This window comes from Macaca thibetana, chromosome 19, assembly GCF_024542745.1.
Source record: "Macaca thibetana thibetana isolate TM-01 chromosome 19, ASM2454274v1, whole genome shotgun sequence".
NCBI lineage: Eukaryota > Metazoa > Chordata > Mammalia > Primates > Cercopithecidae > Macaca > Macaca thibetana.
The window spans coordinates 42,054,940-42,078,303 of record NC_065596.1 but is presented as its reverse complement, the minus strand read 5'-3'; the positions used below and the strand labels follow the sequence as shown (position 1 = coordinate 42,078,303).

At 46.9% G+C, this 23,364-nt stretch overlaps 1 protein-coding gene across 1 annotated transcript in view; it reads left to right on the top strand.

Annotated features, from left to right (window-relative positions):
- The window catches only part of ZNF607 (zinc finger protein 607), a 405,121-nt gene that overhangs the window by 245,405 nt on the left and 136,352 nt on the right, over positions 1–23,364 (top strand). The gene's annotated exons all lie outside the window — the stretch shown is intronic.

Sequence of the window (23,364 nt, the reverse complement as noted above, 5' to 3'; positions counted from 1 at the left end):
TTGCATTTAGTTATCATGTCTATTTTGTGTCCTTTAATCTGGAACATTTCTACAACCTTTATTTGCCTTATATAATATTGCCATTTTCAATTGTGGTAAAACATGTATAACATGAAATTGACAACTGTAACTTTTTTTTTTTTTTGAGATGGCGTCTCACTGTGTCGCCCAGGCTGGAGTGCAGTGGTGTGATCTTGGCTCACTGCAACCTCCGCCTCCCGGGTTCAAGCCATTCTCCTGCCTCAGCCTCCTGAGTAGCTGAGATTACAGGTGCGTGCCACCATGCCCGGCTAATTTTTGTATTTTTAGTAGAGATGGGGTTTCACCATGTTGGTCAGGCTGGTCTTGAACTCCTGACCTCGTGATCCACCCACCTTGGCCTCCCAGAGTGTTGGGATTACAGGCGTGAGCCACTGCGCCCAGCCTATGACCCTCTCTTTGGTCATGGTTAATTGGACCCAGAAAGAACCAACCCTGGCAACACTTTGATTTTGGATTTTTGGCATCCTGAACTGTAAGAGAATACATTTCCGTTGTTGAAAGCCACCTAGTTTGTGCTAATTCAGTATGGCAGTCCCAGGAAACTATTAAGATCTGGGCAGTCGGTGTGCTCATTGCTTCGGGGTGACTTTGCCTCATGGCTCTTTCAGCATTCACAGGTAGGAAATATAAGTGTGTATGTATACACACATACACACACACACACACACACACACACACACACACACACACAGAGATACACAGACATACAGTATATCCCTGTGTACACAAACGTGTTTATACACATACATATATATATTTTAGAGTTTATGAGTTCACACCAATACCCCCAATTTCAATCCATACCTATAGGGTTCTTTGCTGCCTGCCCCCATTTCTTATTTATTTATTTGTTTGTTTGTTTATTTATTTATTTATTTAGAGACAGTCTCGCTCTGTCGCCCAGGCTGGAGTGCAGTGACGCAATCTCGGCTCACTGCCACCTCTGCCTCCCAGGTTCAATCAATTCTCCTGCCTCAGCCTCCCAAGTAGCTGCGACTACAGGCGCAGGCCTTCATACCTGGCTAAGCTGTAAACATTTTTTTGGAGACAGGGTCTCTCTGTGTAGCTCAGGCTGGTCTCAAATTCCTGCACTCAATGATCGTCCCACCTTGGCCTCCCAAAGTTCTAGGATTACATGTGTGGGCCACTGTGTCCAGTAACATCCTAATCTCATCTTTCCAAAACTATTACTCCCCTAGTTCTTCCCATTCTCAATAAATGGCAATTTATGTTCTTCCATTTACTCAAGCCACTTAAAGTCATTCTTGATGCCTTCCTTTCACTTATACCCCACAGAAGGTCCTATCTGGCTTTATCAAACTCATTCATCTCACTGCTCCTGCCCTAGACCTCCCATATTCTATTCTCCACACAACAACCCGAAGGATCCTTTGAAAACAAACATCAGGCTGGGTGCAGTGGCTCACACCTGAGATCCCAGCACTTTCCCTGCTCACAGTTGTAACTCCAGACTTCGAGAGGCTAAGGTGGGAATATTGCTTGAGGCCAGGAGCTTGAGACTAGCGTGGGCAACATAGTGAGATACTGTCTCTACAAAAAAATAAAAAAGATTAGTTGGGTATGGTGGCACTGCCTGTGGTCCCAGCTACTTGGGAGCCTGAGATGGGAGGATCGCTTGAGCCCAGGAGGTTGAGGCTGCAGTGACCTATGATTGCACCACTGCACTCCAGCCTGGGCAACAGACTGAGACCCTGTCTATAAAAAATGAATATTAAAAAAATTAAAAACCAACTTTGGATCATGCCATTCCCTTTGTTCAAAATCCTCCAGTGGCTCTTCACTAAGAGGAAATGCTAAAGTCCTTACAATGGCCTAAAAGGCTGACATGATTTGCAGCCGAGCCCCTCCCCGCACCTCTCTGAGTACATGAATTATCACTTTTCTTCTCTCCCAGCTCCAGCAACCATGCTCAAATATGTCAAATGCAATTCCCCCTCAGGGCCTTGGCACTTGCTGTTCCTTTTCCTGGAATGTTCTTCCCCAAAATAAACATATGGTTCACTCTTCACTTCCTCCAGATCTCTGCTGAAATACTGCTTTATCAGAGAGGCCTTCCCTTCCCCTCTGGCATTCTCCATTCTCCTTACTTGGCTCTGTTTTTCTCTGTAGTACTTAGCAATTGACATATATTTATTTAATGCTCATCTCTCCCCACCAGAATGTCAGCACTATGAAGAAAATCAGTTTTTTGGGTTTTTGTTTTTGTGTTTTTGAGACAAGAGTCTCACTCTGTCACCCAGGCTGGTGTGCACTGGCACTATCTGGGCTCACTGCAACTTCCACCTGCTAGGTTCAAGTGATTCTCCTGCCTCAGCCTCCAAGTCGCTGGGATTACAGGCACGCACCACCGCATCCAGCTAATTTTTGTATTTTTAGTAGAGACAGGGTTTCGCCATGTTGGCCAGGATGGTCTCAATTTCTTGACCTCGTGATCCACCCGCCTCAGCCTCCCAAAGTGCTGGGATTACAGGCGTGAGCCACTGCGCCTGGCCTGTTGTTGTTGTCTTTTGAGACAGGGTCTCACTCTGTCACCTAGGCTGGAGTGCAGTGGTGCAATCACAGCTCACTGCAGCCTCAACCTCCCTGGGCTCAAGGGATCCACCTGTTACAGTAGGTAGCTAGTCCGTGTCCCCGGTGCCCTGCCCCAAACAGCTCTCTAAAATAATAATTGGTCACAGCTGGCACCAGGGAAAGGCAGTATCCCAATAGACAGAAAACTCCTGAAACTGGTGATCAGCAGCTTCCCTGTAAGATCTTAGGACTTGGGCAAGTGGGCTCAACCATGTGCACTAAGGGGCAAAATGGCAGAGTTTAACTGGTGTATGACCTTCTTCTTTTTTTTTTTTTTTTTTTTTTTTTTATTTTTATTTATTTTTTTTTTTTTGAGACGGAGTCTCGCTCTGCCGCCCAGGCTGGAGTGCAGTGGCCAGATCTCGGCTCACTGCAAGCTCTGCCTCCCGGGTTCACGCCATTCTCCTGCCTCAGCCTCCTGAGTAGCTGGGACTACAGGCGCCCGCCACCTCGCCCGGCTAGTTTTTTGTATTTTTTTAGTAGAGACGGGGTTTCACCGTGTCAGCCAGGATGGTCTCGATCTCCTGACCTCATGATCCGCCCGTCTCGGCCTCCCAAAGTGCTGGGATTACAGGCTTGAGCCACCGCGCCCGGCCGTATGACCTTCTTCTAAGAACGCTTGACTAATAAGGGACGAATGCTTCAAGTGGTCATGCATACATCTTCGGTAAACACACTGTGCGTGCACCCCCTGCCAGGCGCTGGCCACATGTGGACAGCGCACCCCAAGGAAATAATCAGGGGAGAAAGAATGCAACCCCCCAAGAAGCATAACAACGGATAAAATGCCAAGTCCGTATAAAACCCCAAGTCCAGGGTTAAACCACACACTTGATCTCCGCCCGCTTGGACCTCCTCCAAGTGTATTTTATTTCCTTCCTTTCCTGCTCTAAAGTTTTTTTTTGTTTTGTTTTTTTGTTTTTTTTTTTTGAGACGGAGTCTCGCTCTGTCGCCAGGCTGGAGTGCAGTGGCACGATCTCGACTCACTGCAACCTCTACCTCCTGAGTTCAAGCAATTCTCCTGCTTCAGCCTCCTGAGTAGCTGGAACTACAGGCACGGGCCACCATGCCTGGCTAATTTTTTTATTTTTGGCAGAGACAGGGTTTCACCATGTTGGCCAGGCTGGTATCGATCTCTTGATCTCGTGATCCGCCTACCTCGGCCTCCCAAAGTGTTGGGATTACAGGTGTGAGCCACCGCACCTAGCCTCTAAAGCTTTTTAATTAATTTTCACTTCTCCTCTACAACATGCCTCAGTCTCTCACCCTGCCTTATGCCCCTCGGTGGAATTCTTCTGAGGAGGCAAGAATTGAGGATGCTAGAGACCCTATCCGCCCACCCCAGCCTCCCAAAGTGCTGGGATTATAGGCGTGAGCCACCATGCCTGGCCAGGTGAGACGATTTTAACATTTGTTGCTGTGTGACTCAGATACATTCCCTAAAGTGCTAACACACCTGCTTCAGCCTCTCAAGTAGCTGGGACTACAGGCATGCACTACCATACCTGGCTAATTTTTGCATTTTTTGTAGGGATGCATTTTCAGCATGTTGCCCAGTCTGCTCTCGAACTCCTGGGCTCAAGGAGTCTGACTGCCTTGGCCTCCAAAGTGCCAGGATTACAGGCAAGAGCTACCACACTCAGTCAAGATAAGTTTTATTATCCTCGCTCTGTCGCCCAGGCTGGAGTGCGTGGCACAATCGGCTCACTGCAAGCTCTGCCTCCCAGGTTCACGCCATTCTCCTGCCTCAGCCTCCTGAGTACCTGGGACTACAGGCACCTGCCACCAGGCCTGGCTCATTTTTTTGTATTTTTTTAGTAGAGACGGGGTTTCACCATGTTAGCCAGGATGATCTCGATCTTCTGACCTCATGATCCAACCGCCTCGGCCTCCCAAAGTGTTGGAATTACAGGCATGAGCCACCATGCCTGGCCAGTTTTATTTTCCTTTGAATGGGAGCAGATGGCTCCAAGTTTAACACCATTGGCATGTGATGAGCAAACAGGTCTGGAGAAAAGGAGACATTTTCTAGCACATCTAAGTAAGTTCTCCTTTGCTCAGGAAACCAAACCATGCAGAAACACAAAAATAATCATGGAGCATTGACACAGACTTTGAGGGAAAGGCTAGAGAGGCTGAAGAACAATCAGAAAGTGCAGGACCAGAGAAGCTAAAGGAAGAGGAGTGCTTCAAGGAAAGAGTGGCCAGTAGGGTCAGCTACTGCAAAGAAAAGGACTGACGGGGCTTCACTGGATTTAGCAACAAGGAGATTGTGGCGACCTTGACCAAAGCCAATTCAGTGAGGAATGAGGGTTGAAGCTAGACTGTAATGGGTGGAAGAGTGCTGTACGACTCAGATACGTTCCCCAAGTGCTAATGATACAGGAGGTAGAAAGAAATTATTTAGGCAGGTACTGAGGGCAAAAAGTCCTCGGCAGAATTTCTTTTCTAACAAAAAGCAGCCCCCAAATCATTTCTTTTCTAAACAAACAGTGGTGTGAAAAATCGAGCTGCAAACATAAATAAGGAAGCTAGAAGCTTGCATGGGGGAATGCCAGCAGCGGTGCCAACAGAAAAGGGCTATCTGGGGCCGGGCATGTCCAACATGGAGGCTCCATCTTCCCTTTTTTTGTTACCACCTGTACAGCAATAAAGAAACGGGCAACATACTGCAGACCAGGCAGAGAACCCACCTGCATAATAAAAGATCAGGCTGGAGTTACCTGAGATTCACGCCTATGCCAATGGCACACCTGATCCAACCAGTTTTTCATGCCCTATGTAAATCAGACACTGTCTCCTCACCAGATCATCTATAAAACCCCTGCATTTCACTGTGGATCTGGCAACCCATTTTTCCAGGACCCCTCTCTGCAGCAGAGAGCTATTCTCTTTCCTTCACTTAGTAAACTTCCACTCTCAACCTCACTCTTTGTGTCTGCGTCCTTGTTCTCTGTGGCTGTGAGACAACGAACCTTGGGTGTTACTCCAGACTACAAGGCTGCTTCACTAACACACCTTCTCACCATGGACGGTAAGAAGACAAGACACTGTAAACTCAATAGAATTGACCAGGAAGTGGAGGGAGGAGAGAAAGCAGCAGCCTATAAGGTCAGGTGGGGAGACTTTTTTTTTTTTTTGAGAGGGACTCTTGCTCTGTCACCCAGGCTGGAGTCCAGTGGTGTGATCTTGGCTCACTGCAACCTCCACCTCCCAGGTTCAAGCAATTCTCCTGCCTCAGCCTCCCGAGTAACTGGGATTACAGGTGTGCACCACCATGCTGGGCTAATTTTTGTATTTTTAGTAGACGAGGTTTTACCATGTTGTTCAGATTGGTCTCAAACTCGTGACCTCAGGTGATCCGCCCACCTCAGCCTCCCAAAGTGCTGGGATTATAGGTGTGAGCCACCATGCCTGGCCAGGTGAGATTTTAATATGGGAGTGGAAACCAAAAATAAAACTCTTTAAGCCCCCCAGACAACTGAACGGACCCCTCCTCTTGGCCAAGGGCATTCTAAGGTAAACCTGAAACACTAGTTCTGGCAATGATGGGAATGGGTGGTCGGACATGTCTCATTATAACTTCCTCCCTTTGGAATTCAGGCACAGCTGACCAGCATTAACAGTGAAACAGAGACTTAAGACTGACAAAACATACTCTTTGTAGCAACAAGATACCAACATGATACATAGCAGGCCCTGAAAGAAATGGAAGTATTTTGTTCCAAAATATATTTCTTTGACATATTTTGAAATGGACCTGCAAAGCTGACTCTTGTGGGGAAAATCAACATTTTGTAGAGAATCGCCTTCCCTTTCCAGGTCTTTTTCCTGATCCAGGAGAGAATTAACTAAGAGTCTGGCACCTTTCTAAGTCTCATAAGAAACATGTGCAATCTATTATCTCTGAAACCTGCTACCTGGACACTTCATCTGCATAGTAAGAACCTTGGTCTCCACAACCCCTTAGCTTAACCCAGACACTCCTTCTATTGATTCCACGGTCTTTTGTTTGTTTGTTTGTTTTTGAGATGGAGTCTCCCTCTATCACCCAGGCTGAAGTGCAGTGGCATGATCTCAGCTAACTGCAACCTCCACCTCCTGGGTTCAAGCAATTCTCCAGCCTCAGCCTCCCAAGTAACTGTGGTTATAGGTGCTTGCCACCACACCCAGCTAATTTTTGTATTTTTAGTAGAGATGGGGTTTCACCATACTGGTCAGGCTGGTCTTGAACTCCTGACCTCAGGTGATCCACCTGCCTCGGCCTTCCAAAGTGCTGGGATTACAAGCATGAACCATCATGCCCGGCCTAGATAAACTCAACCAACTGCAATTTAGGAAATTTTGAATCCACCTATGACCTGGACACACCCCACTTCCAGTTGTCCAATCTTCCCAGATCAAACAAATCTACATCTTGTATGTACTGATTGATGCCTTATGTCTCCCTAAAATGTATAAAATCAAGTGCAGCCTGGGCACCTTGGGTGCATGTTGTCAGGACCTCCTGAGGCTGTAACACTGGCGATGGTCACCATATCTGGCTCAGAATAAACCTCTGCAAATATTTTACAGAGTTTGACTCTTTTTGTCAACAGGAGACACTTAAGCACTTAAGCAAAGAAAGTTAAGAAACATGAAAAGTGCTTAACAGTCAAGACAGGAGCAATAAACCTGAGAGGGGCTTCTGGCTGATTTCGGTCAGGAGCGCTCTCTATTATAGACTAAGTATTTATTGGTGAGAGAGCTTGGAATGTTTATGTGTGGGGGAGAAGTTTAAGGTGGGGTTGGAATGTCTCTAGTTGGAGGGGAGGTTATCTTGGGGCTGACATCTCTCCAGCCGGCAGGGAGGTTATCTTGAGGCTCTCTGGTTGGGGAGGAGTCTGGAATGTTTCTGGTCAGAGATGTTATTTGTGGTTTATGGTCATGCTGACCTTAGCCATTAGGCTGATGCCCTTTGGATTTAGGCAGTTTTTGATCAAGGTGAACTGAAAACAACAGTGCTTGTCCAAGGTGGCAATACTCCTGCTCTGTCATGTTTGTCATGCTGATGTGGCCAAACCACGGAGATGGTAAGCTTGAAGGTGTAGGATGAACAGGGGAATACTGCGATAAGCCAGGTCCCTGATAAAGTGAGAGAAAAGGGTCCAGAGTCCAGCTGGAAGAATTAGCCTTGGACAAGGGGACAGGGATGTACCTTTCCAGCATAGTGAGGGTTGTGAAAGGAAAAAATCTTGGGCCCCGAAAGTCACTAAGCTAAAGGGAAAATTCAAGCTGGGAATCACTCAGGGCAAACCTGCCTCCCATTCTATTCAAAGTCATCCCTCTGCTCACTGAGATAGATGCATATTCAGATTGCCTCCTTTAAAAAGGCTTCTCAGAAACTCAAAAGAATGCCACCATTTGTTTCTCCCCTACCTGTGACCTGGAAGCCCCCTCCCTGCTTGAGTTGTCCCTGCCTTTCTGGAGGGAACCAATGTATTTTTTTTTTTTTTTTTTTTTTTTTTGAGACAGGGTCTCACTTTGTCACCCAGGCTGGAGTGCAGTGGCACCATCTCGGCTCACTGCAACCTCCACCTCCCAGGTTCAAGCGATTCTCCTGCCTTAGCCTCAAAGTAGATTACAGGTGCCTGCCACCACGCCCGGCTAATTTCTGTATTTTTAGTAGAGGCGGGGTTTCACCATCTTGGCCAGGCTGGTCTTGAACTCCTGACCTCAGATGATCCACCCGCCTCAGCCTCCCAAAATGCTGGGATTACAGGCATTAGCCACCGCGCCCAGCCAGAACCAATGTACTTCTTATATATATTGATTGATGTTTCATCTCCCTAAAATGTATAAAACCAAGCTGTGCCTTGACACTTTGGGCACGTGTCGTCAGGACTTCCTGAAGCTGTGTCACGGGTGCGTGTCCTCAACCTTGGCAACAGGAGATCAGAGAGGCTTCGTTATACCCCCTCCTTCACTACCAGTCATTAGACTTTCTTCCCTACGGGCTAAACAGAACTCCCTACTTCCCCCCATGTTTTGAGACAGGGTTTCCCTCTGTTGCTCGGGCTGAAGAGCAGTGGCACAATCACGGATCACTGCGGCCTTGACCTCCCTGGCTCAGGTGATCCTCCCACCTCAGCCTCCTGGCTAGTTTCTTTGTATCTTTAGTGGAGACAGGGTTTCGCCATGTTGCCCAGGCTGGTCTTGAACTCTTGGGCTCAGGTGATCTGCCCGCATCAGCCTCCCGAATTTTTGGGATTACAGGCATGAGCCACTGCACCTGGCTCTAAACCAGCCCTTTCAAAAGACTACTGGCTTACCTTACCTGGTACAGAACAAAGACAAGATTAATCCTTTTTGATTCCTTCACCCCTTCCTGAGACATGCTTCCTATTCCCTTTTTCTTCAAATGTACACCTTGTCTTAGGTAAAATGTAGATTTACTGGGCACTACCTAAAGTCTCACAATTGTAAGTAATTGTATGTAATCATTTATCTCACTGCGGGCCTCCCCCTACCTTCCCCTTTAAGGAAAACGTATAAACACTACACCTCCTGAGAACCTCTTTGGAGGCTCTTTGGAGATTCTCCAAACAGCCATAGATGTTTCTGTGACTCATGTTTATTGAGCCTCAAGATGGCTCAATAAACCTCCATGATTTGAGACTTATGCCTCAATCACTCATTTTAGTTGTCACAAGTTAAGCAAGTTCCCAACTAATACATTCTATTTTTTCCCAAGCCACGCCCTATATTCTTTCTTTCTTTAAGAGTCAGGGTCTTGGCCGGGCGCGGTGGCTCAAGCCTGTAATCCCAGCACTTTGGGAGGCCGAGACGGGCGGATCACGAGGTCAGGAGATCGAGACCATCCTGGCGAACACGGTGAAACCCCGTCTCTACTAAAAAGTACAAAACAAAACAAAACAAAACAAAAAACTAGCCGGGCGAGGTGGCGGGCGCCTGTAGTCCCAGCTACTCCGGAGGCTGAGGCAGGAGAATAGCGGGAACCCGGGAGGCGGAGCTTGCACTGAGCCGAGATCGCGCCACCGCACTCCAGCCTGGGCGACAGAGCCGAGACTCCGTCTCAAAAAAAAAAAAAAAAAAAAAAAAGAGTCAGGGTCTTGCTCTATCACCCAGGCTGGAGTGCAGTGCCGTGATCATAGCTCACTGCAGCCTTGAACTGCTGTGATCCTTCCACATCAGCCTCCTGAGTAGCTGGGACTACAAGCGTGCACCACCATGCTCAACTATGTTTTTCTATTTTTATAGAGACAGGGTCTCACCATGTTTCCCAGGCTGGTCTCAAACCCCTGGTCTCAAGCAGTCCTCCTGCCTCAGCCACCCAAAGTGCTGGTGATTACAGGTGTGAGCCACTGGATCTGACCCACATTCTATTTTTAGAGTGAAGTAAAAAGTTATTATCTGGGAGTGTGCAGGGAATAAGAAGAAACTTGATTTTATAGGGCAATGATCTCCAAGGACTACAATATTCTCCAAGATTGTGGGAAGCCTGCAAAGTGCAAGAGCAGTGAATGTTGTCCATTCAAAACGAGTTTAGACTTGGATAAGGAGAGACCTTAGTTAAAAAGGTGTGGTGGCATGTGCCCATAGTCTCATCTACTTGGGAAGCTGTGACAGAAGGGTCGCTTGTGGTTACGGTCAAAAAGTCGGAAGCTTTCAGCACTTTGGGAGGCTGAGGCAGGCAGATCCCTTGAACCCAGGCATTCAGTATCAGCCTGGGCAACGGCAAAGCTCCATCTCTACCACAAATACAAACATTAGCGGGGCGTGGTGGCACGTGCCTGTAGTCCCAGCTATTTGGGAAGCTGAGGCAATACTGCCTAAGCCTGGAGGTCCAGGCTGCAGTGAGCAGTGATTGTGCCACTGTACTCCAGACTGGGAAACAAAGTGTTTCAAAAAAAATTTTTTTAAGTGGGAAGCTTGAATTTAAAATTTCAGAGGGGCCTGAGTCCAGTGGTTCATACCTCTAATCCCAGCACTTTCGGAGGCCGAGAGAGGTGGATTGCTTGAGTCCAAGAGTTCAAGACTAGCCTGGGCAACATGGCAAAACCCATCTCTATAAAAAAAAAAAAATACAAGAACTAGTTGGGCATGGTGGTGCATGTCTGTGGTCCCAGCTACTCAGGAGGCTAGGGTGGGAGGATCACCTGAGCCCAGGAGTTGGAGGCTGCAATGAACTGTGACGGTGCCACTGCACTCCAGCCTGCGTGACACAGTGAGACTTTGCCTTAATAAATACATACATACATACATACATAAATACATAAATTTCCAGAGAGAAATCATTCTGAGTAATACATTCCAGGGTGTGGGTCGCTGATGTGGAGTAAAAGTGAAAATTGTGAGAGTCCAGGGAACAGAAACCCATGTTCAGAGGGGCTATCACTCAGGACAACTGCATACCAGTAGCTGGAGAGGAAGCACAGGAGCCAGGTATAAATCTGGCCTCTGAACAAGGGAGAGAATCAATACCACACCATTCTCCTTTCTATAAGATTTGTCCCTTCCCCTAGAGGAATAAGCCTAGCAGCCATGACCCTCCTTTTTGTCATGGTTAATTAGACCCAGAGTGGATACCAGATCCAAGCTAAGCCAATCAGCTTTTCCTTTCAAGGAATTTGGAATTAAAACTGAGAGCATCTGGTCAAACTCTGCTGGCTGCTTGAACTGAGGAACTGTAATATTGGGCTGGAATAGCCACATTTGGCTATGTGCATGCAAATAGGCTGAGAAAGCGATACATGGATATATAATATATAGATACATAGAAAGGGAAGGAGAGGGAGTGAAAGAGAGAGGCTTCTAGAGAGAAAGATCAGATTATCTACAAAGGAACAAGGTTCAAACTGACATCAAATTTCTCTGTAGCAACCCTGGATGCAAGTAGACCAGGGAGTAAAATATTGAAGGGGAAGAATTGTGAACCAAGAAATTTACAACTGAATTGTCAATCAATGAAGACTTTACAAAAAATAACTTCATTTAAATTGAGTGTTAAGGGAATGCAGTATTTTAATTGAACTCTGCCAATGCTTTCATCTAGAGGCTTGTTGCCATTTTTGTCTTCTATGAAATTTTTGTCCCAAGGAAGGCAGGATTACATTTTTTTCTAACAGATTGAGCTGGTGAAGTGTATTCTTGGTTATCAAAATACTGACATAGCTTGGGGATTTTGAATTGATAAATATTCATGATGTGTGAAAAAGCATGATACCCACTGAATGATCTCAATCCCATAAAATTAAATGTTTCTATACACACATAGGGCCTAGAAGGACACGTCAAACTGTAAAGTACTTGCAATTGTGGATGACTTTGTTCTTTGCTTCTTGTGTTTTTCAGTTTCCTATAATGCACACCTCAGCTTTTAGAAACTAAAAGTTTTATTTATTTATTTATTTATTTATTTATTTATTTATTTATTTTGAGATGAAGTCTAGATCTGTCACCCAGGCTGGAGTACAGTGGTGTAATCTTGGCTCACTGCAAGCCCTGCCTCCTGGGTTCACGCCATTCTCCTGCCTCAGCCTCCCGAGTAGCTGGGACTACAGGTGCCCGCCACCACGCCCAGCTAATTTTTTGTATTTTTAGTAGAGACAGAGTTTCACCATGTTGGCCAGGCTGGTCTCGAACTCCTGACCTCGTGATCCACCTGCCTCGGCCTCCCAAAGTGCTGGGATTACAGGCGTGAGCCACCTCGCCCGACCAATAAAAGTTATTTTTAAAACCTGAAAAAAAAATAACTTCAAGCTCACAAGGCCTCACAAAGATTGACACATAGAGGCCCATTTTGAAAAAGTTTTGGAAGAAGGGCCAAAAAAAAAAAAAAAAAAAAAAAAAAGAAAAAAAGAAAAAAGAAAGAGACAGAGAGAAAGAGAAATTCTACAGATGCTGCAAGAAAAATGGAAAGAGGCCGGACGCCGTAACTCACGCCTGTAATCCCAGCACTTTGGGAGGCCAAGGCAGGCTGATCACTTGAGGTCAGGAGTTCGAGACCAGCTTTGCCAACATGGTGAAACCCTGTCTCTACTAAAAAGACAAAAATTAGATGGGCGTGGTGATGCAAGCATGTAATCCCAGCTACTTGGGAGGCTGAGGCATGAGAATCGCTTGAACCTGGGAGGCCGAGGTTGCAGTAAGCCTAGATCTCACCACTGCACTCCAGCCTGGGTGACAGAGTGAGACTCCATGTCAACTACAACAACAAAAAATGAAAAATGGAAAGAAAAGGTGATTTGTTTTGGTAATTATTTTGATAACTGTTCCTTGTTATTGCTATACTAATAAGGCTAGGATCTAATGAAATACAGAGAACATTCATAACTCTAAAATAAAATTCTGGACAATATCAATATGAACGGAGGGGACAAGGATGGGAGATCAGAGGGATATGAGGATCATGGTAAAGTACTTGTCCTGTTAGAGATGATGTTGTCAATTTACTGCCTCTCAGGACGGGCGCGGTGGCTCACACCTGTAATCCCAGCACTTTGGAAGGTTGAGGTAGGTGGATCACTTGAGGTCAGGAGTTTGAGACCAGCCTGGCCAACACGGTAAAACCCATCTTTACTAAAAATACCAAAGTTAGCTAGGCGGGTGGTGGGCACCTGTAATCCCAGCTACTCAGGAGACTGAGGCATGAGAATCACTTGGACCTGGGAAGCAGAGGTTGCAGTGAGCTGAGGTCACGCCACTGCACTCCAGCCTGGGTGACAATGTAAAACACTTGTCTCCAAAAAATAAAAATGAAGAAATACATAAGATTAAAAAATGTATTGTCTGTCAGCTCCAATTCACCCATTAACATATGCTCTGTCACAATGGACAGAATTCCTTTAAGCAGCTCTCCTTTACTGTGAGCAAACGGTGAGATCCTTGTGAGAGTCACTGGGAGCTCTGGAAGGATGCTGCGGAGGAATGGGCTCTCCTGCTGTTCCTGGCTCCTGCATGGTGGGTGTTGGGGAGAGAACATCCAATAGAGCTCTGCCACAGCCATGTTCCCAGAATACGTGGTCTCTTGGTGACCTTGCAGCTTTGTTCTGGCCTTACAATTACCTTCCTGCATTAATATGGAAAACCAGTGCCCCAGAGGTCTCTGCTTCTTCCGCACACCCATGCCACAGGTTGCTGATTGTCTGTGCTTTGCCTGCACGCTGGATGGTTGCTTTCTGTTTGCTCAGAAACTGCAGACCAGCTCCAGCCTGGGAAAACTGGCAAGGTTTTCCTGCCTCCTTCCTCTCTCCTCCTCCTCGCCCCACCCCCCTTCTCCTCCTCCTCCTCCTCCTTCTTCTTTCCTTCTTCTTCTTTCATCCTCCTTCTCCTCCTTCTTCTTTTTCTCTCCTTCTTCTTTTTCTCTTCTTCTTCTTCTTCTTCTTCCTCTTCTTCTTCTTCATCGTCTTCTTCTTCTTCCTCTTCTTCTTCCTCTTCTTCTTCTTCCTTATTACTATTTTTTTTTTGGGAGACATGGTCTTGCGCTGTTGTCCAGACTGGAGTGCAGTGGCATGATCATGGCTCACTGCAGCCTCAGCCTCCTGAGTATCTGGAACTACAGGTGTGAGCCATCGTGCTTGGCTAATGGGCTTTATCTTCTCCAGTTCTGTCTGAACTCCAGCTTTGGGGAGGGAGCCCTTTCCCAAGTTTGTCCTTCTTTGAGTATTCTCCCTTAGTTCTAGGTTGCCATACAGAGTTTCCTTATAGCTTGTAATTTTTTTTTTTTTTTTTTTTTTTTTTTTTTTTTTTTTTTTTTTTTGAGACAGAGTATCACCCTGTCACCCGGGCTGGAGTGCACTGGCGCCATCAGGGCTCACTGCAATCTCCGCCTCCCAGGTTCAAGTGATTCTGCTGCCTCAGCCTCCCGAGAAACTGGGATTACAGGTGTCTGCCACCACACCTGACTAATTTTTGTATTTTTAGTAGAGACAGGGTTTCATCATGTTGGCCAGGCTGGTCTCAAACTCCTGACCTCAGGTGATCTGCCCGCCTCGGCTTCCCAAAGTGCTGGGATTACAGCCATGAGCCACTGTGCCCAGCCTGTAATCATTATTCGATCAGAATTTAATAACTCTTTATATTAAACTTCTTTTGTTTAGCCCACTGTGTGTTTTATATTTCTTAAGTGAATCGAGACTGACACAGAAGGTATAAATAGTGATAAATTTAAGATATAAACAGGTGGCCAGGCGTCACCCAGCCTGGAGTGCAATGGCATGATCTCAGCTCACTGCAACTTCCGCCTTCGAGGTTCAAGCGATTCTCCCACCTCAGTCTCCTTAGTAGCTGGGACTGCAGGCGTGCACCACCACACCCAGCTAATTTTTGTATATTTTTGGTAGTGACAGGGTTTCACCATGTTGGCTATCCACCATGAGCCAATACGTCCAGCCAAATTCACCCTTTTTTTTTTTTTTTTGAGACGGAGTCTCACGCTGTTGCCCAGGCTGGAGTGCAGTGGCACGATCTCGGCTCACTGCAAGTTCCGCCTCCCGGGTTCCCGCCATTCTCCTGCCTCAGCCTCCTGAGTAGCTGGGACTACAGGCGCCCGCCACCGCGCCCAGCTAATTTTTTGTATTTTTAGTAGAGACGGGGTTTCACTGTGGTCTCGATCTCCTGACCTTGTGATCCGCCCGCCTCGGCCTCCCAAAGTGCTGGGATTACAGGCTTGAGCCACCGCGCCCGGCCAAATTCACCCTTTAAAATGCAGAGACTTTCAGATTATATTTAAAAAATCAGGCCCAATAATATGTTGTCAAGGAGGAATACATTTAAAATAAAAAGAAATCTTGAAAATAAGAGGAAGTTTGGGGGGCTGAGACAGGAAGATCACGAGGTAAGGAGATCGAGACCAGCCTGGCTAACACGGTGAAACCCCGTCTCTACTAAAAAAAATACAAAAAACTAGCCGGGCAAAGTGGCGGGTGCCTGTAGTCCCAGCTACTCCAGAGGCTGAGGCAGGAGAATGGCGTGAACCCGGAAGGCGGAGATTGCAGTGAGCTGAGATCCGGCCACTGCACTCCAGCCTGGGCGACAGAGCGAGACTCCGTCTCAAAAAAAAAAAAAAAGAAAATAAGAGGAAGTAAAATTATATGCTAAACAAATATGAATTAAAAGACACCTAAAGTAGCAGTCTTACTAGCTCACAAAATAAAATTTAAAGTTGAGATAAAACAGTAAAATGGTGGTTACCAGAGACTGGGAAGGTAAGCGGAGGGTACATAAAGAGAAGTTGGTTGGTTAATGTGTACAAAACTACAGTTATATAGAAGGAATAAATCCTAATATTTGAATAAATCCTAATATTTGATAGTACAGTAGGGTAATTATAGTGAACAATGATTATATATTTCAAAATAGCTATAAGAGAAGAACTGTAATGTTTTCAACACAAAGAAAAGACAAATCGGCCTGGCAAGGTGGCTCACACCTGTAATCTCAGCACTCTGGGAGGCTGAGGTGGGTGGATCACCTGAGGTCAGGAGTTCAAGACCAGCCTGGCCAACATGGTGAAACCACATCTCTACTAAAAATACAAAAATAAGCCGGTTATGGTGGCGCATGCACCTGTAATCCCAGGTACTAGGTGGGGACTGATGCAGAATTGTTTGAACCCTGGAGGCAGAGGTTGCAGTGAGCCAAGACTGCACCACTGCAATCCACCTTGGGCAACAGAGTGAGACTCCGTCAAAGAAAGAAAAGAAAGAAAAGAAAGAGAGAGAGAGAGAGAGAGAGAGAGAGAGAGAGAGAGAAGGGAGGGAGGGAGGAAGGAAGGAAAAGAAAGAAAAGAAAGAAAGAAAGAAAGAGAAAAGACAGATGTTTGAGGTGATGGGTATCCCAATTACCCTGACTTGATAGTAACATATTATTTACAGGTATCAAAATAGCACACGTACCCCCCAAATATGTACAACTATGATATATGTGTAAAAACATAAAAAATAATAAAGGACAAAGAAAAATATACTAATAAAAAGTACAACAGAAGGAAATATGTTAATCTTAAACAGGCAGCTAACAATCCTGCCAAAAATATAGCAAAGTGACAAAACCATAAGGAGAAACAGATTGTTGGAAATTTGAATACTCAATAAGAAATTGTAATATGCTTTTTTTTTTCCCCCTAAGATGGAGTCTCTCTGTGTCATCCAGGCTGGAGAGGTGCAGCGGCGTGATCTTAGCTCACTGCAATCTCTGCCTCGCGGGTTCAAGTGATTCTCCTGCCTCAGCCTCCCAAGGAGCTGGGATTACAGGCACCTGCCATCCTGCCTGGCTAATTTTTGTATTTTTAGTAGAGATGGGGTTTCACTATGTTGGCCAGGCTGGTCTCGAACTCCTAACCTCGTGATCCACCCACCTTGGCCTCCCAAAGTGCTGGGATTACAGGTGTGAGCCACCGTGCCCAGCCACACCCATCTAAGTTTTGTATCTTCAGTAGAGATGGAGTTTCACCATGTTGGCCAGGCTGGTCTCAAACTCCTGACCTCAAGTGAACTTGCCTCGGCCTCTCAAAGTGCTGGGATTACAGACGTGAGCCACCACACCCGGCCTGCTTTTGGATATTTTAACAGAAAGGTGGAGAGAAATAAATGGTTGAGAGATTTAATCAGAGAAAGAAAAGATCCCAAGGATCTAAACAATACTATCAACCTTTAGCTAATTATAGAAACTTAATTCCAATAAATGGCATATATAATAGCATATAAAGCCGTTGAAACTTTCATATCAATTACTTCAACCTTTAGCTAATTATAAAACTAATACCGATAAATATATACCACATACATTTAAAAAATTCTATTTCTCCTGCTCCTTACAGGTTAGACTTTTTTTTTTTTTTTTTTTTTTTTTTTTTTTTTTTGAGACAGGGTCTTGCTCTGTCATCTGTGCTGGAGTGCAGTGGCACAGTCAATCATGCTCACTGCCACCTCAACCTGCTGGGTTCAGTGCTGGGATTACAGGTGTACGCCATTGTGCCTGGCGGATTTTTTAAAAAATATTTTTTTATTGGTTACAAGCAAATCGAAAGCTTATCTATGGCTGGGCACAGTGGCTCATGCCTGTAATCCCAGCACTTTGGGAGACCGAAGCAGGCAGATCACATGAGGTTGAGAGTTCAAGACCAATTTGACCAACATGGAGAAACCCCGTCTCTACTAAAAATACAAGATTAGCCGGGCATGGTGGCGCATGCCTGGAATCCCAGCTACTTGGGAGGCTGAGGCAGAAGAATCGCTTGAACCCCAGAGGCTGAGGTTACAGTGAGCTGAGATCGAGCCATTGCACTCCAGCCTGGGCAACAAGAACGAAACTCCGTCTCAAAAAATATATATATACAATAAATAAATAAATAAGCTTATCTACAATGGCAAAACAATGGCAATGAGGTACCTGGCAGGTTTGGAAAACAGCAAAAAGGCCAGTGTTCCTGGAGTAACAGGGGGCCGGATTATGTCGGGACTTTGGGACCATTTTAAGGTCTTGGCTTTGACTTTGCATGAGATGGAAACCATGGGAGAGTCTGAGCCAAGGAGTGTCACAGTCTTATATTTTTAAGAAGCACCTTGATTGCTATGTAGAGAATAGATTGCAGTGAGGTAGTCAGAAGTGCAGGGAAGGGGAGTAGAAGCAGGGGAATGAATGAAGAGTCTGCTACAGTAATATAGGGGAAAGAGGAATATTGGGCAGATCTGGATCTATTTGGAGGATGAGCCACAAGCATTTACTGATAAGACTGGGTGTGGGTATGAGCAAAAAGGAAAAGTTAATGATGACTTCAGGGTTTTTTGGCTTGAACAGTTGGAAGGTTGGAGGTACAATTGAGTTGGGGAAGATTAACAAGGAAGTGAATACTAGAAGGAAGATTAGGAACTCATAGTTTTGGACAAATTGAGATTAAGATGCCTATTAGACGTTTAAGTGAACGTGTCTAATGGGCAGTTGGATATATGACTATGGAGTTGAGGGAAAAGGTATGAGCTAGAATTATAAATGTGGCAAACATTGATACCAATGAGGTGCCTGGCAGCAAAAACACCAGCATACCTGGAGCAAACTGAGTGAACGGGAGAGTAACAGAAAATGAGGTCAGAAAGTAGGCCAGGCGCGGTGGCTCACACGTGTAATCCCAGAACTTTGGGAGGCCGAGGCGGGCGGATCACTGAAGCTCAGGAGTTCCAGACCAGTGTGGCCAACATGGTGAAACCCTGTCTGTACTGAAAATACAAAAATTAGCCAGGCGTGGTGGCAGGTGCCTGTAATCTCAGCTACTTGGGAGGCTGAGGCAGGAGAACTGCTTGAACCTGGGAGGAGGAGGTTGCATTGAGCTGAGATCGCACCACTGCACTCCACCCTGGGTGACAGAACTCTGTCTCAAAAAAAAAAAAAAAAAAAAAAAAAAAGGAACAAGAGGCCATATTACGAACCCCAGATGAGAAGATACCTAAAGCCATGAGACTGGATGAGATAACCAAGGGAGTGTGGATAAGGAAGAGGAACAAAGATTGAGTTCGGAGGAGCATTAATATTAAGAGGTTAAAGAACAGTGAAAGAACTAGCACAGGAGATGGAGAAGGAGAGGCTGAGGTAGAAAGAAAACGAAGAATGCGTGATGTCAGCAAGACTAAGTGAAGAAAGTGTATTAAGGAGGAGGGGGTGATTATTTGTGTTAAGTGCTGCCAACAGGTCAGGTAGAATAACAATCGAAAGTCAAACATTAAATTTAGCAAGATGGTTGTTGGTAACCTTGACAAGGACAGTTCCGGTAGTGATAGATGCTGAAGTGTAATTGGAATGGGTTCAATACAGGACAAGAAAAGAGACATTAGAGGTAGGAAATATAGACAATACTTTCTATGAGTTCTGCCTGGAATGCAGCAGTGGTTAATGGGAGTAGGGGAATTTTTTAAAGTGTGTGTGTGTGTCTATGTGTGGTGTTTGTTTTCTGGACAGAACTCCGGCTTTTGGCCGGGCACGGTGGCTCACACCTGTAATCCCAGCACTTTGGTAGGCCGAGGCATGTGGATCACTTGAGGTCAGGAGTTTGAGACCAGCCTGGCCAATATGGTGAAACCACGTTTCTACTAAAAATACAAAAGTTAGCTGGGTGTGGTGGCAGATGCCTGTAGTCCCAGCTATTCGGGAGGCTGAGGTGGGAGGATCACTTGAACCCGAGAAGCGGAGGTTGCAGTGAGCCGAGATAGCACCACTGCACTCCAGCCTGGGCGACAGAGCAAGACTCCATCTAAACAAACAAACAAACAAAAACTGGAGAGATAAAAGGGGGTGGAACCTAGTGCCTAACTGCTGAATGGACTTTAGGTAAGAACACTGTTAGTTCATTTGCAGCAAGAGAGGAGAGGCAGTGTATATGAGCAGAGATACAGATAGGTAGGCATGGTGCTGGGAGTCTGTACAGAATCTCATCTGATAGCTTTGATTTTCTCAGTGAAGTAAGAAGCACTTATTAGCCTAGAGGGAGGCAACGGGAGTGTGCGGTCGGTTTGAAAAGTTGTGTTCGGCAGTGAATGGACTAAAAACACAACAAAACCCTAAACAGCGTGTCTGCGGGGGAGCACTAAGAACTACTTGAGGTTCATGGTTATAACTTGAAAGCGGGAGCAGGGTGGCAGTGCACTTTTCTCCAGCCACCTGCGGGCCAGGGTACAGCTTGGCTACTTAGGGAGCGGAAGCCACCGCCTGGCGCCTGCTGGGAAGGCTCCCTCTCCCCACAGGACCTCCTGAGAGCTACAATCCACCTGTCGCCTCCACCTTTTCTCTTTGGGAAATTTGAGGGGGAGGGAGAGACGAAATACAGGGAGCTACAGACGCGACACACTGAGAGTTGTATGTTAGGAGCCGTAGTTCGGTCACCTCCCCAAATACCATCTCTGCTCCTATCTACTTGCAGGCAACATTGGGGAGGTGAAGACCATGGAGGCTTCCAACACGAGGCAGATGGGGAACTTTAGTCCTCCTGTCATCACCCTCATCTGCTATTACCAGGGGACGCTGGGGAACAGGTTAAAGGGAAAGGCGAAACCCACGGAACTTGGAAGGGATCTTACCTGAAAAGTCAGTTTCCCCAATGCGGGGCACAGCTGCACAGGGAAAACCCAGTCCTCCGGCCGCCACTCCCCGTAGAGACGGAGGAAGGCAGCGCCTAGGGGGCGCTACGCCCTGGATACTGGCGGATGCAGTCCGGTGTCGCTCCCTGGTAGGACTTGCAGTCCGCGCCCCCACCCGAAAGGACGACGTCTCCCGCCCCAGGGGGAATCCCGCACTAAGGCCGTAATAGGGGCTTGTCACCACCCCACCTTTTTTTTTTTTTTTTTTTTTTTTTTTTTTTTTTTTTTTTTTTTTGAGACGGAGTCCCGCTCTTCCTGCTCAGTCGCCCAGGCTGCAGTGGCGCTATCTTCTCGGCTCACTGCAACCTCCACCTCCCAGGTTCAAGTGATTCTTCTGCCTCAGCCTCCCAAGTAGGTGGGATTACAGGCGTCCGCCGTCATGCCTGGCGAATTTTTGTACTTTTGGTAGAGATGGGGTTTCTTCATGTTGGCCAGGCTGGTCTTGAACTCCTGAGTCACCACTCTTTAATGCCGCTGTCCCCCTCCTGTTCCTTCTGTGTCGGTCTCCGAACGCCCGGGCAAGGCACTACTCGGAATCGGAGAGGGGGAGAGCCGCGAGACCCAGAGAAAAAGAGGGCTGACGAGCGCGTGAGACGTCAAGGTAGGCATGCTGCTGTGGAGCAGGAGCTGCTGGGCGAGCCTCGCGGAAGCTCCTGGGCGGGGAGGTGGGATGTGGCGGGGGCCGTGGCTCCCGGATAGAGCCCCTCCTCTGCGCGCGCGCCTGCCCTGGCTTGCACGCACGTGCAGTCGGTGGGTCCCGCGTGCTTTCTCGCCAAAATGCGGTGGCTGCTTTTCCCAGCTTCAGCGAGGCGGCAACGAGGTTCTCGTAGCGCACCGGGCTGGTGCGGAAGGGAGCCAATGGTCCGGCTTAGACACCTGCCCCTGCTCCCGCCCAACGCCCTAAAACACCAGGTTCTATACACGGAGTCCAGGGCCGTTTTTTCTGTGTGTGTGTGTGTGTGTGTGTGTGTGTGTGTGTTTTTATTTTTGAGACAGAGTCGCCCGTGTGTGTGTGTGTGTGTGTGTGTGTGTGTGTGTGTTTTATTTTTGAGACAGAGTCGCCCGTGTGTGTGTGTGTGTGTGTGTGTGTGTGTTTTATTTTTGAGACAGAGTCGCCCGTGTGTGTGTGTGTGTGTGTGTGTGTGTGTTTTATTTTTGAGACAGAGTCGCCCGTGTGTGTGTGTGTGTGTTTTATTTTTGAGACAGAGTCGCCTCTATTGCCCAGGCTGGAGTGCAGTGGCGCGATCTTGGCTCACTGCAGCCTCCGCCTCCCGAGTTCAAGCGATTCTCCTGCAGGCACGCACCACCATGCCTGGCTAATTTTTGTAGTAGAGACAGGGTTTCGCCATTTTGGCCAGACTGGTCTTGAACTCCAGGGTTTCGCCATTTTGGCCAGACTGGTCTTGAACTCCTGACCTCAGGTGATCCGCCCGCCTCGGCCTCCCAAAGTGCTGGGATTACAGGCGTGAGCCACCGTGCCCGTCCTTCTCATAGCTTTTGTTTCATGGCTTCTTCCGGCCTGGTGGAACTCAAGCTTTGCCTTTATGAAGGGCTGCATGGGGACCCCGTAGAACCGTAAAGAGCCGGCCGTGCGTGTAAACCGCTGATGCAGGGCCTCTGTCACAAAGGCCAGAGCGTCCCACGCACATCCCAGCACGGCCAGGCAGGACAATGGCATAATGGCTCAGAACATGTCTGAAGTCTGACTCTTGGTCGTGCCACATTCTGGCTGTGTGGTGGGGCATTTCCTCACCTGGAGGAAGCGGGGATGATAGTAGCTTTAAGTAGTGTTGCCACATTTTATTTAGCAAATAAAAATGGAGGACACCCAATTAAGTTTGAATGTCAGTTAAAAAAGAAAACAAGGGCCGGGCGCTGTGGCTCCCGCTTGTGATCCCAGCACTTTGGGAGGCCAAGGCGGGTGGATCACCTGAGGTCGGAAGTTCGAGACCAGCCCGACCAACATGGAGAAACCTCGTCTTTACTAAAAATACAAAAATTAGCTGGGCGTGGTGGCCGGCGCCTGTAATCCCAGCTACTTGGGAGGCTGAGGCAGGAGAATTGTTTGAACCAGGGAGGCAGAGGTTGCAGTGAGCTGAGATTGCACCATTGCACTCCAGCCTAGGCAACAAAAGTGAAACTCCATCTCCAAAAAAAAAAAAAAGAAAAGAAAAGAAAACAGATTTTTTTAAAGCATGTATCTCCCAAATATTGTTCAACTGAAATTCAAATGTAACCGGGCATCAAGTTCAAATTTAACTGTATTTTATCTGGCAGCCCTGCTTTAAGGCATTGTTTGGAGACAATACGTGAACATTTCTAGAGCAGTGTCTGGTACATGTAAGCACACAATAAAGTTTATTTAGATAAAAAGGTCACACTCCCTGCCCTCCCTCACAATATATTAGTGTCTCTACTCATCCGGCTGTAGGATCTCAAATGGTCAGCCCTCAGAAAATCACTCTGTCATAAAAGGACAGTTTAAATCTCACCATCCCACCGCAATGTAGTGACCCCTTTCCACTATCACAAACGACCAGATTTCTCCTACCTCCCAGCTCTTACCACATTCCTGTGGGGATTTTCATGCTGTTCATGTTGC